General features: G+C 26.7%; 2 long non-coding RNA genes across 2 annotated transcripts; one reads left to right on the plus strand and one right to left on the minus strand.

Annotated features, from left to right (window-relative positions):
• Positions 1-4,585: 4,585 nt before the first annotated feature.
• Positions 4,586-10,289, minus strand: LOC141045156 (uncharacterized). The gene is made up of 2 exons (XR_012217119.2): positions 9,747-10,289; positions 4,586-9,525 (listed from the first exon to the last, which is right to left on the minus strand). It is a non-coding gene; the product is annotated as an uncharacterized LOC141045156 (long non-coding RNA).
• A 286-nt stretch (positions 10,290-10,575) lies between these two features.
• LOC141045155 (uncharacterized) lies at positions 10,576-11,602 on the plus strand. The gene is made up of 3 exons (XR_012217118.2): positions 10,576-10,716; positions 11,033-11,083; positions 11,319-11,602. It is a non-coding gene; the product is annotated as an uncharacterized LOC141045155 (long non-coding RNA).
• The last annotated feature ends 333 nt before the right edge of the window (positions 11,603-11,935 follow it).

Consider the following 11,935-nt stretch of genomic DNA (forward strand, 5'->3'; position numbering starts at 1 on the left):
ATTGTTTTGTGCCGCTTGTGCACAAGGTGCCGAGAGGGTTGGAACCTCAGCCAACATGGTCGGCAATGGCTTACAGTGGTGGACTGGCATGGGACTATGTTGCAAACTACCTCTCGCAGTTCATGTCCAGAGGAATACATGTCTCGAATGCCCAGCAAGTTACGCAGTTTCAAACTGATGGTGAGCGCCTGCAATGGATATCCCGAAACTATTAGAGGGTGTTCACCGCTGCCAAGCCCGCAGTGGGCAACTTGCTTCATGTCATCGATCACGACGGAAGTTCCTACACCCACTCATCCTTTTCTGATTTCGGTCGTGTCTTGTTCATGAAAGCTGCTGCACCATTCTTCGACACCTTTCTATTCATGCAACTTGTGGAATCCTGTAAGCTTTTCGAAACTTGCTTATGCTTGTGCCGTATTCTGCATTCAACCAGGGTGCAATCCGGAACTTTATCTTGGTGCTTCAACGCGAGGTGGTGGAGGGGGACCTGCTAAGTGACATGCTGCGGTCGGGATGGTTTGAAAAACACTGTGACTTGGACGTTGAAAGTTGATGTTAGCTTGCAACCCTATCAATTTCGTTCATTGAACCAATTTTGGAACGTTTGTCTCGGTGAGATTCCCCGCAGCTGCTGCCCTATTGCTTGTACTCTCGTTGCCTTTGGAATCTTCTACCTCCCACTGTTGCGCATCCTTGCTCGCATCTCTACTTCGCCCGATGATTTTGCTCTCAATGATTTTCGATTTTGAGAATCACTTTAAATTCAAAGTGCACAGTGTGAAGTTGGTTTTTCTTTTCATGTAAATACAAGTTTGCTTGCGGTGTCCTTTAATGAGCGGTGAACTCTAAAGCTGTTGAGGTGCGTGTGGACTTCTTTCCATTTAAAGCTCAATAAATGCTTTCTACAAACTACTCACACACAGAAATCAAAACACCTGCAATGCTTTGCAGTTTAACGCTTGAGTGCGTATTTCAACCTCCCACAAAATCTAAATTTGAATTGATATATTTGAATATGGATAATGTGTTGATAATAAATGAATAAAAATGTACTGAAATAATATCAATTTTCTTTAAAAATTAACTGAATACAATGTAATTCTTGAATAATATATAAATAGAAATAATAGTAGATCTTGAAGATGTGTACGTTTGTATTTTTGTTTTTGAACATTAGTTTAACTTTATCATATTAGTATTAAATGATCTTAGAAGATTTATACAACATCTAAATCATTTCCTTTGGATCAATTTAATGCAGAAGATAGATTATTTTAAAAACATGTAATTAGCATTTACCTTCAAAATTAACAAATCCACATATTTTATAATATCTAAATTTAGGATAATTGAGATGCATTTAAGCTGATCTTGGTTATATATATAAATATTAGCTTAAAACATGCATGTACATTTGCTAATTAATTGCAAGATGTTTTGCACTATAGTAACATTGTTTTAGAAAAAAATTAGAATTTGGTATGGGTGGCAAGCATTGAATTATTGATTCATGAACATTACAACTACAGTTCTAAAATAAGTAATTCAAATATAATACATATTTACAAGCAGTTTATTTTTTTGGTACTAAAACGGTTTTCATTAGTTTAATATTTGCTTTGTCTTCTGAATGAGGGCAGTATAACTACATAAAAACTTTGATCATGCAACCAATTATTTCTACACCAATAGCTTACTAAAATTTGAATTGATTTACTGAATTTGCTGCAGCCTTCAATATCTACACATCAAGTAAAATGAAAGATGACAGTGGATGATATGTAGTAATGCAATCAATAATGAATTATAACTTAATACATAAACACACATCTAAAACCTATTTTATTTTTGATTTACTTATTTATTTTTAAATAGAAACATAATTGAAAGATTTTTTAATTATTTTTTTTTAAAATCATTTAGCTTTAATATCTCAACTATTGTAAGCATCAGCCAGGGTTTTGATCCTAAAGCCTGCCAAATTATTTAAATTGAATTTTTATCAATAGAAAAAGCTACATTTAAGTTCTTACTTGTAAAATAGGTAAAGGGTGTCAGCAATCAAGCATCCTAACATGGCATCTGCAGCTATTTGAACCAAAAAAATTAGAACAAAAAGACTCTTGTGAAGACACATCCAATCAAACTTTGACTACAATCAACAACTTTTTTTAAGGTTTATTCTTTTATAATCTTTATTTTAGACAAAAGTGGTTGAAAAGTCCTTTTAACCATCAATAATATCTCATAGTAAGGCAAGAAGACTACCTAATTATTTGATTATTATTAAAGCTTTTATAACTACCTTCAAAAAATATATTTTGCATGCAATCAAGTATGGTTCTTGCCTCCATTAGCATCATAAAATATTATGAGTTTCTTCCAAGTTTGTAGTATCAAATACATTGTATCTTACCATCTATTTAAAAAAAAACAAAAATATGTCTCTTTTCAAAATCAATAAAGAAGTTCTACAAGTTGATCTTTAATTTTTTTTAATTTATATTATTTTATTATCAATAATTAGTCCTTTATTTTAATAGATTTTGTTTATAAAAAAATAAAAATAAAATTTTAATATATTTGTAAGATTTTCATATAGCTTCTTTATGATTCTTTTTAATGTTTTGTCAATGTCAATGCAAAAGATATTTCAATTTATTCTAGTACTATCTTAAATTCAAGATTTCTTCTATTTTAAATTCTTGATTATTATCTATTTAAATAAGAAGTGGTGGAATTTTTTTTCTTCTCAATATATTTAATATAATAAAAGGCTTAAAAAGAATTATATAAAACATAAAGTAAATCTTTATTGATTGAAATAGTTGCAATTACTAACTTTGAATGTAGATTGTTTTTTTCTAAAAATATTTGTATTAGTTATTTGTTATTCTTGACTTTTTTTTAGTTATATCATTATTATTTAATAAAGCCCTACCATTTTACTTCTACTACTATTTAATTTTTAACTTAAAAAAATCAAAAACATCAAATTACAAATAATAACTATAATTAGAAAAAATAAATTTTATTGAAGAGAAAATTATACTATATTATTATATAAAAAAATTCTAATAAAAAAGAATATTAAATAATATTAATAATAATAATAAATATTGGTTAAAAATATTATTCTGATACTTCATTCATACATATTATTTTTTCACTAATTTGAGAGCAAAAGGCTAAAGAAAATTAAATTTTAATCTTTTGTATGTTAAAATTTTTCTTCTAAAGGCATGATTTAATTATAATCTTTACTTATATATAATACCACTTTAAAATATATAATATTATAAATATCATTAAAAAAATTACATGTTGTTGTACTAAAAAAACATTTGTACATGGTACAAAATATGCTATTTTGTTAAACAATCCTTCATGACAAAATTAGAGTCATAAGGATTTGAAATTGGAAGATATATAATAAGGTCTATTAAAATAGATCATTAAGATTGTTTTAGAATAGATAAAGGCTGAAGAAGCTTATAGGATTGATATTGTGGAGTCTTTGAAAAAAAAAACAAGTGTCATAGGATTAAAAAAATTGATAATTTTTTACATTTGATTCCATAAAAAATTTCTTGAAATAAGCTTCTAAGTATTATTATATTTAAAGTAGTTTAATTTTCGAAAGTTATGTCATGCTTGAAATGTGAGTAGTTATATTTTATCTTTTGGAATATATATATATATATATATATATATATATTAATTAATTTTTTTTCCTTTAAATTCAAATTTTAAAAATAATTTTTAAAATAATTATGAAAATAATTTTTAAAATAATTTTTTTTTAACATACTTAAACAAACTTTATCAAAAATATTAATATCAGCTAGAATGAATTGACTTAGTGGATAAAAGATGTAGTTGCTTTGATTTAAAATGAATAATCTAATATTGATTATATGTAGTATTTTTTTCTTTTGATGCAAGATTAAAAAAAAATAGACAAGATAATTAATAAGTCTTATTATTTTGAATTTATTATATAATATTAAATATAAATTATATGACAAAGGTTTGGCAAAGTTTTTAATACATGTATTGACATAAAATACTTAAGGTTCTTATAATCAATATAAACTATAATTAGAAGAGATTTTTTAATGATATTTCTATTTTTAAATATACTAATAATAAAAAAAACTTTTTTATAGATTTTATATTTAATCCTAAATATTGAAATCTTAAAATACTTCATTTGAAATATAATATTTTGGTTATTATTTTTAAAATTTTATTTTAGATTATAAGCTAAATTATAGATTTTAGATCCATTTTTTTATAGATCTCATTTTTTCTAAATTTTCAAAAATTCTACGTATTACATGTAAAGAATAATAATTTTTGATGTTTAATTTATGGGATCTACAATAATCTATCTTTTTTTTGTATAAAGAGAATTAGTCTACTTTCACAAAGTTTGAAATGTAAGATAAAATTCTTAGTAAGATTTATGCCAAAATATTCTTTTCAAGTAGTGAGTGTATGTTGTAACAAATTGTAAATTTGTCTAAAAGGTAATCAATCTTCTTCTTGAAGGTCAATTAATGTTTTGGAAATATATTAATAATTTAAAAAAATATATGTCATGATATTTTTTTACATTGAACTAGAATTCTATTACAACCTTTATTTAAATGAAGATTTTGTGCTACATAAATGAAAAATATATTTATTTCTTTTGTTGCTTGAATAAATGCCCTTGCTTCTACAAATAGATGTTTAACATTTTTAGATACAAGATATATTCTTTTTTTGATTCTTTAAAAAAAATATGAATCACATTTTTTCTACTACAATTAGTCTAAAGTAACAAGATTGGTATATAATCAAATATACTTGTATATAATCAAATACTTGGTATATATTTGATTATATTTGTTTTGCGTTGATTGGCAGACTGGCTCTGCAATGCTCCTTGTGGTGCTTTCGTTGATCTTATCAATTCATGGCGGTGTCGCACTGCGTCATCTGTCTTTGGTGTGAAATTTCAGCACACAAAAATGGCCACTGGAAAGTCTCGCTTGTAGAATTGACTCGGCAATACATGCAGGGGGCATGGATCGTGCTGTTCTTGTTTTGCTGATGTTTGTTTCCACCATGGACTTATCCTAAGATTAGAACAAAGAATTTGGAGATTTGATTGAGGAGTATGCAGGCCACTTCGAAGTTCAACTCCGAGTGTCTGTGAGGAACTTGCTTTTCCCCCAAGTTCTTGGTGTAGTCTAATGGATTTCTTCCCAATGAACACAACCGAGTCTTGTTCATTCCACACTGACGCAATCATATGCTACGCCTTCATATTGCTTCTTTTGCCGGCATTCTTTACATTCACAAGGCAAGATGCGGCTCACCAGCTAGGGCTTCTCGCATTTTCCTTAAAACAGTTCGGGTAGATAGTCTTACCCTAATCTCCCTACGTCTTACACTTAGGAATTTTTTGCTACACATGTATGCGCAAGGGGTACTACGAAGGAGCAAGTATTACACATATAATTCAGGACTAAAGTGGACGACCACTATTCTGGTTCTCGTTTGCTTGTGAGAGTTGGACGACATTGTAACTGTCGACGACACCTGTAGACGTCTTGTTTTTTGCAGTTATTTTTGTTAATTTTGATTTCTGTTATCCGACATAGGTTTTGTGACACCTTTTTTATGCAATTATTTTTGTTATTTCTCATTTCTGTTTTCTGATGCAGTTTTTCTAATACATTTTTCATATAGTTATTTCTTTGATTTTTAATTTTTGATACACTTTTTCTTATACATTTTTTATACAACTGTTTTTGTTATTTTTTATTTCTGATTTTTAATATAGTTTTTCTAATACATTTTAGGAAAAATCATCACACATGACCTTGAATTCTTTTGAAATATCAATAATATCCCTCAATTCTTCATAATAGCAAATCTATCCTTCCTTTTGTGATAATTGCAAAAATGCTCCTCAACTTGATAACCTATCTGATTCCATTTTTTTTAGTTTGAATTGGGGCCTAGAACAATACTTTTTTACATTGCCTAAGTGCCACACCAAATAAATGTTCCTTCTCTTGTTGCCATTGTAGATTTTCTAGCAATGTAATAAGAAAAAGGAACACTAGCCATCCATGTAGGGAAGTGTCTTTATGTTCCTAAAGTCAATTGCATTTGCCAACCTTAGTGCCATGTTATTAGATATCTCCTAGGGATCCATCAACCATAGCACTAACCATCCATCACTGTTCTTAGGAGCTTAAGCTTTCCAATACATTAGACTCTACACACATTATGTCTTATTAAATATTGATCATATGTTATACAATATATGATCAATGTTACACAGTATATTGTGTATATAAGAATCACATCAAGAATCACAATTCTTGGTGTAAAATTAATACTTAATAGAAAGTATTCTATACAAGAGATTAGTATACTATATAGAATAATTCTTCCAATACTTCTACTATGACATTAATCTTTATACTTGAATTGAATTTTATCTGTAGTAAAAGTTCATTTAATTTTAAAATAAATATATATGAAAAGTATAGGGATTCATTTTATTTTTTGATATTGCAATATTGGAGAGCTCTCTTATAGTTCTTCCATTACTTCTTCAATTTTGAGAAGGCATGTGATTTCTTTTGTTAATTTGTATTTACTTGTTGCTTCATATTTATTATTTGCATATTTTTTGTTTTGTTGTTGAAGAAGGCGCTGCTACTTTTAAAAGAAGTATTACAAATACAAGTGCAATAGTAGGCTTTGGAGTAGGTATCTATGTGGTGTCAGCCATAGATGCAATCACCTCAACAGCAAGCTCTTCACTAAAGCAGCAACAACAAGCTTTGCAGTAGGTATAGCAGCACACTCCACAACATGTGTTGTTGTGGCCATCATGGCATGCCTTCCTTTTTTTTTCTCATAGAAATTTGGATAGATATTTTTTTTTATTATTTTGATATTTCATAGATTTGGAATAAGTTATCTTAGTAGATTGTCTTTTACTCCATGTTGTATCAAAATATGGATGTTGTGTAAGGTCTTGTTGTTTTGAATAGACCAATAAGGCTTGAATAATTGTAAAATATTTTATTTATTTTATATTTAGAAAGAATTGATACATACCTAATTGAAATAGGTATTGAAAATATTTCTATTTGGGAAGAGATTTTATAAATACATCTACTGTCATATGTGTAGTTGGTATATATTGCAATTTGATTTCTTTGGCAAGAATTTTCTCTTTAATGAAATGGTATTGTATATCGACATGTTTGCTTCTAGAGTGATACTTAGGATTTTCACTAACAGCAATGGCACTTTGACTATCTGAATATATGGTGGTTGGTTCATGTTGAAGAAATTCAAATTCATATAATAACTTTATCAACCATATTGCTTTAGCTATTGCTTTTGTTAAAGCCATGTATTATGATCCTATAGATGATAAAACAACACATTGTTATTTCTTGTTGCTCCAAGAGATAATTCCTTTAACCAGTAAGAAATAAAATCTAGAAGTGGAACAATGGATATCCTTGTCACCTACCCAATCAATATCAAAATAACCATATAGAGTATCATCTTAAAATAAGTATTAATATTTTATTCTAAAATTTAATATTTCTTTTATATATCTCAGAATTCTTTTTAAAATTTGAATCTATAGATTTTAGTTTAGAAAAATATTATACTAAATTATTGATGGCATAAATACAATTTGGTTTGGAATTAATAATGGTAAGCATTAAACTGCTAATAACTTGAGAATATGCATAATCTTATGAAGTAATATGGTCTTCATTACTTAAATAAAATTTTACTTGAATTAGAGTATTTAATAGGTTGAAATTATATATATTGAATTTATTAAGTTTATTTGTTAAATAATTTTCTTGATGGAAGTTTATCCATCTTTCTTCTCTATTTCTTAAGATAACATTACCTAAATTCTAATGGATTTTTTCTTCATCTATCATATCAAATTCTTGGTTTAGAATGTCTTTTATTTATTGAATTAAAAGAATCTTGTTGGTGATAATGATACAATCATCAATATAGACTGTAATTATGATAAAATTATTATTATTTTTTCTTTTGATGTATATATTTGAATCTGATTTTAGACATTGATATTTTTAAAGAATTAAGTATTGATCTAATCTTTAAAGCCATATTTTATAAAATGATTGTTTAAGATTATATAGGAATTTATTTAACTTACATATCCTATTAGTATGTGTAGGAGCTAATCTTTTAGGAATAATCATATAGATATCTTCTTCTATAAAACCACTTAAAAATACTATTTTAACATCTAGTTGATGTATTTTCAAATTATGTTGAGTGGCTAAGGCAAAAAAACTTTGATAGAATTAAGTTTGATTACAAGAAAGTATGTCTCCATATAATTAATATCTTGAACTTATATGAAATCTCTTGCAACTAGCCTTATTTTATATTTGTCAATACTTCCATCAATGTTAGTTTTTGTTTTAAAAATCCACTTTAAATTGATTGATTTTCTATTAAGATGTAAATTTATCATTTTCTATGTATTTTTTTTGTTTAAGGAAGTAATTTTAGCATTTATTTCTTTTTATCATTCTTAAGTATCAATTCTCTCTATTGCTTCTTAAATAGAGTTTGGAGCTTCTATATTGGTAGAAACAAGGTGGGCTTTGTGAAGTTGATTAGAATGGTATTTATACTCTTTTCTTCTTTATATAGATTCTAAAAATCTTGTGGTTGGTTTAATAATTCTTGTTGGTTAAGAATTAAAATGAAGACTTGGGTCTTGCAATATAGAATGGACTTCATTATGTTCAAGATGTAAGATCTCTTGATCATTTGGTAATAATAGTTAAGAGAAGGCTTCAATGAAATCAACGTGATGAGAAGGTTATTTTTCGATATTTTAAAAAATACTATGTATTTGTTGTTGATCAAATACATTTATTTTTTGTAGTGATTCCATTTAATATGAAAATATTCTTTAAACATGAGGTATATTTTGGTTATTGGATCTTATAGTTGTTGAAGGGTGCTAAAATAAATCTAAGTATATTAAGAGCTCTTCATTATCCTTTTACAAGTATGTTATTTATTTTTTATTATATAGATTTTCATTGAAGAGAACATATCTTGAAATAAAAATTTTCTAATTTTATATATTCATAAGTCTAAAAGCTTTAGATTCTTCACTATAGCCTAGAAAGATAGCCTCTTATAAATGAGAGTCAAACTTCTTTCTTGTTTTTTTTTAAAATGAAAACATGAGCTTTGCAATCAAATATTTTAAGATAGGATAAATTTGGTTGTCTTTTATATTATAATTCAAAAGATATTTTGGTACCTTGTAAAATTTTTTTAGGGCTCCTATTTTAGAGATAATTGGCTATTTGGAAGGCTTCATTCCAAAAAAAATTAAGTTTAAATAGAATAGCACTATAAGAACTACTCCCATTAATATTCTATTTTTTCTTTCAAAAATACAATTTTGTTGTCGTGTATAAGCTATAATATATTCATGTTTGCACAAAGAGCTATCCAATTATTAGAACTTGTACATTTTGATATTTATGGTCTTACATCCTATATTTGAATTATGATAAAAATACTTTACATTCTCCATTTCAATTCTTACATGTGACCACAAATGTGAGAATGTACAAGTTCTAATAATTAGATAGGTCTTTGTACACATTTTATAGAAAACTTCTCCTTATATTGTTTACCTTCTATGCAAGGTTGGCATAAGGTAATTTTTTTTCATTAAAGAGATCAATGCCCTTTGACATTATTTGTATTTATTTGAATCTTTGTAGATTTATGTTTCCTATTCTTAAGTGCCACAAATTAATTTAATTTAATTTTATTATTATTGAAATAGAAATTTAAAGCTTTTTTAAAAGGATTATTGCACTCAATTCATATAAATTAGGATTTAATTTATATATTATGATGATTTAACTAAATTTTTTTATAATTATAGTTGCTCCAATTCTTTTGTAAATTTCTCCTCTTAGCTTATCTAATTATTTGATAGAGAAAAAATTCTTTGCAATTCGTGGTATATGTAATATATCAAGTATGATTTTTTCATTTCCATTTGTAATTTTGATATTTATATCATTATGTCCTTTCATTATATATAATGTAATATTGTCTCTTAAGTAAAAAAACTTGTTTGTTTTCATTTTTGATGAATTTGACAAATCTTTCTAATTCATGATACATATGTTGAATTACTCCCAAGTCCACATACAACATCGGATTTGAGTTTTTTTTAAAATTATAAGTGCTATCACATATAATTTATTTGATTTTATAATAATATATATTTTTTCTATTATTATAATTTTAAATTGCTATTCTTGTTCTACAATCTTTGATCAAGTAATATAGTTTCTTATATAAAAAGTACTTATTTTCAATAGCAAAATTGCTCTTTTTATGTGGTTTATAGGTACTACTTTGTTTTTGTGAATTCTTTCTAAAATTCTTATTAAAATAATATTTCTTGTTGTTATTTTGAAATTTCTTGCCTACATATAAGGCTAAATTATTATCAAATGTTAAATTCATATTTTTTCATGAATATTTTTTTTAATCAAATTTATTGTTAAAGATGCTAATGTAATACGACGCTGCTTTCTTAAGGAGTTAATGAAGAATCTATAACTTGGAGGCAAACTTTTCATTAAGGTGAGAATTGCTTCATTATTTGGAACTATTGATCTTGCTACCAATAATTGTTCCAAATATGTTCTAAAGGTATGTATTTATTTAATAATACTATCACCTTCTCTCATTTTTAAGATGTATAATTTATCTTTTAAATATATCTTAGTTACTGTATCATGTGATTAAAATATTTTTTCTAATTCTTTATTATGCTAAATTTGCTGATGTTCAAGATTATATATTTGAAACCATGTTTTTTTTTTTAGGCAATTGTTGATTATGCTTATAGACAAGATATCCTTATCTGTCCATGTGTTAATATTTCCTACTCCTGTAGTAGGTAAAGCTAGGATTCTAATAACAATTTCAGCTACTGTTGGTTCTATTAGTAAGCATTTTTTTACCATTTATTATGGACCATAACTTTTCAACCTTAAAAACTAATATTAATCTATATTTTTATATATTAAAACATGAACCATCAAATTTTAGAATATGATTGATGTCTACTTTTTGTGTCATCTTTAATATTTTTAATTTAAAATTAAATTAAAATTATTTACTAATTTGTTCTTAATCAATTCAATTTTACTTTTATTTATTATTTATATGTTGCTATTCAGGTTTAGAATTACTTTTCATGGTTTGAAGAACTTCAAGCTCTTCATCAACCTTTCCTATTATAATAGATTATTTTATTGTTATCATTACAATCTTATTTGTAATTTCAGCAATTCTTTTTTAAATTGAAACATTCAACTACTCTTATAGTTTTTAGGAATCAGATATTTCTATAGCTCTGATACCATATTAGAAACATTTTATGTATTAATATGAATAATGTTACACAATATATTGTGTATATAAGAGTAACACCAAAAGTCACAACTCTTGGTGTAAGGTCAAGACTTAGTAGATAGTATTCTATAGAGGAGACCAATATATTATACGAAATAATTCTCCCAATAGGAACTGCTTACTCTTCCTCTACCACCCCTTCGCTTCATTCAGCGGTGCGCATGGGTCCTGCAACTAATTCTATGAGAGAGTGCGCTTAAGTTGATGCTTTTAACAACTAAGTGAATGCAGCGGATTCAATCAATGAAGATCTAGCTGATTTCACGGAAAAAATAAAGCCTTACATGCAATGGAATTGATACTTTGAGTCTCGCAGGTTCAGCAATTGAAACTAGATGATCATCTGAGTTTTACGGTGGGGAAAGAGGTTCGTGAAGTAAGC

The sequence above is a fragment of the Physcomitrium patens genome, chromosome 3 (assembly GCF_059467195.1).
Source record: "Physcomitrium patens ecotype Gransden chromosome 3, ASM5946719v1, whole genome shotgun sequence".
Taxonomy (NCBI): Eukaryota; Viridiplantae; Streptophyta; class Bryopsida; order Funariales; family Funariaceae; genus Physcomitrium; species Physcomitrium patens.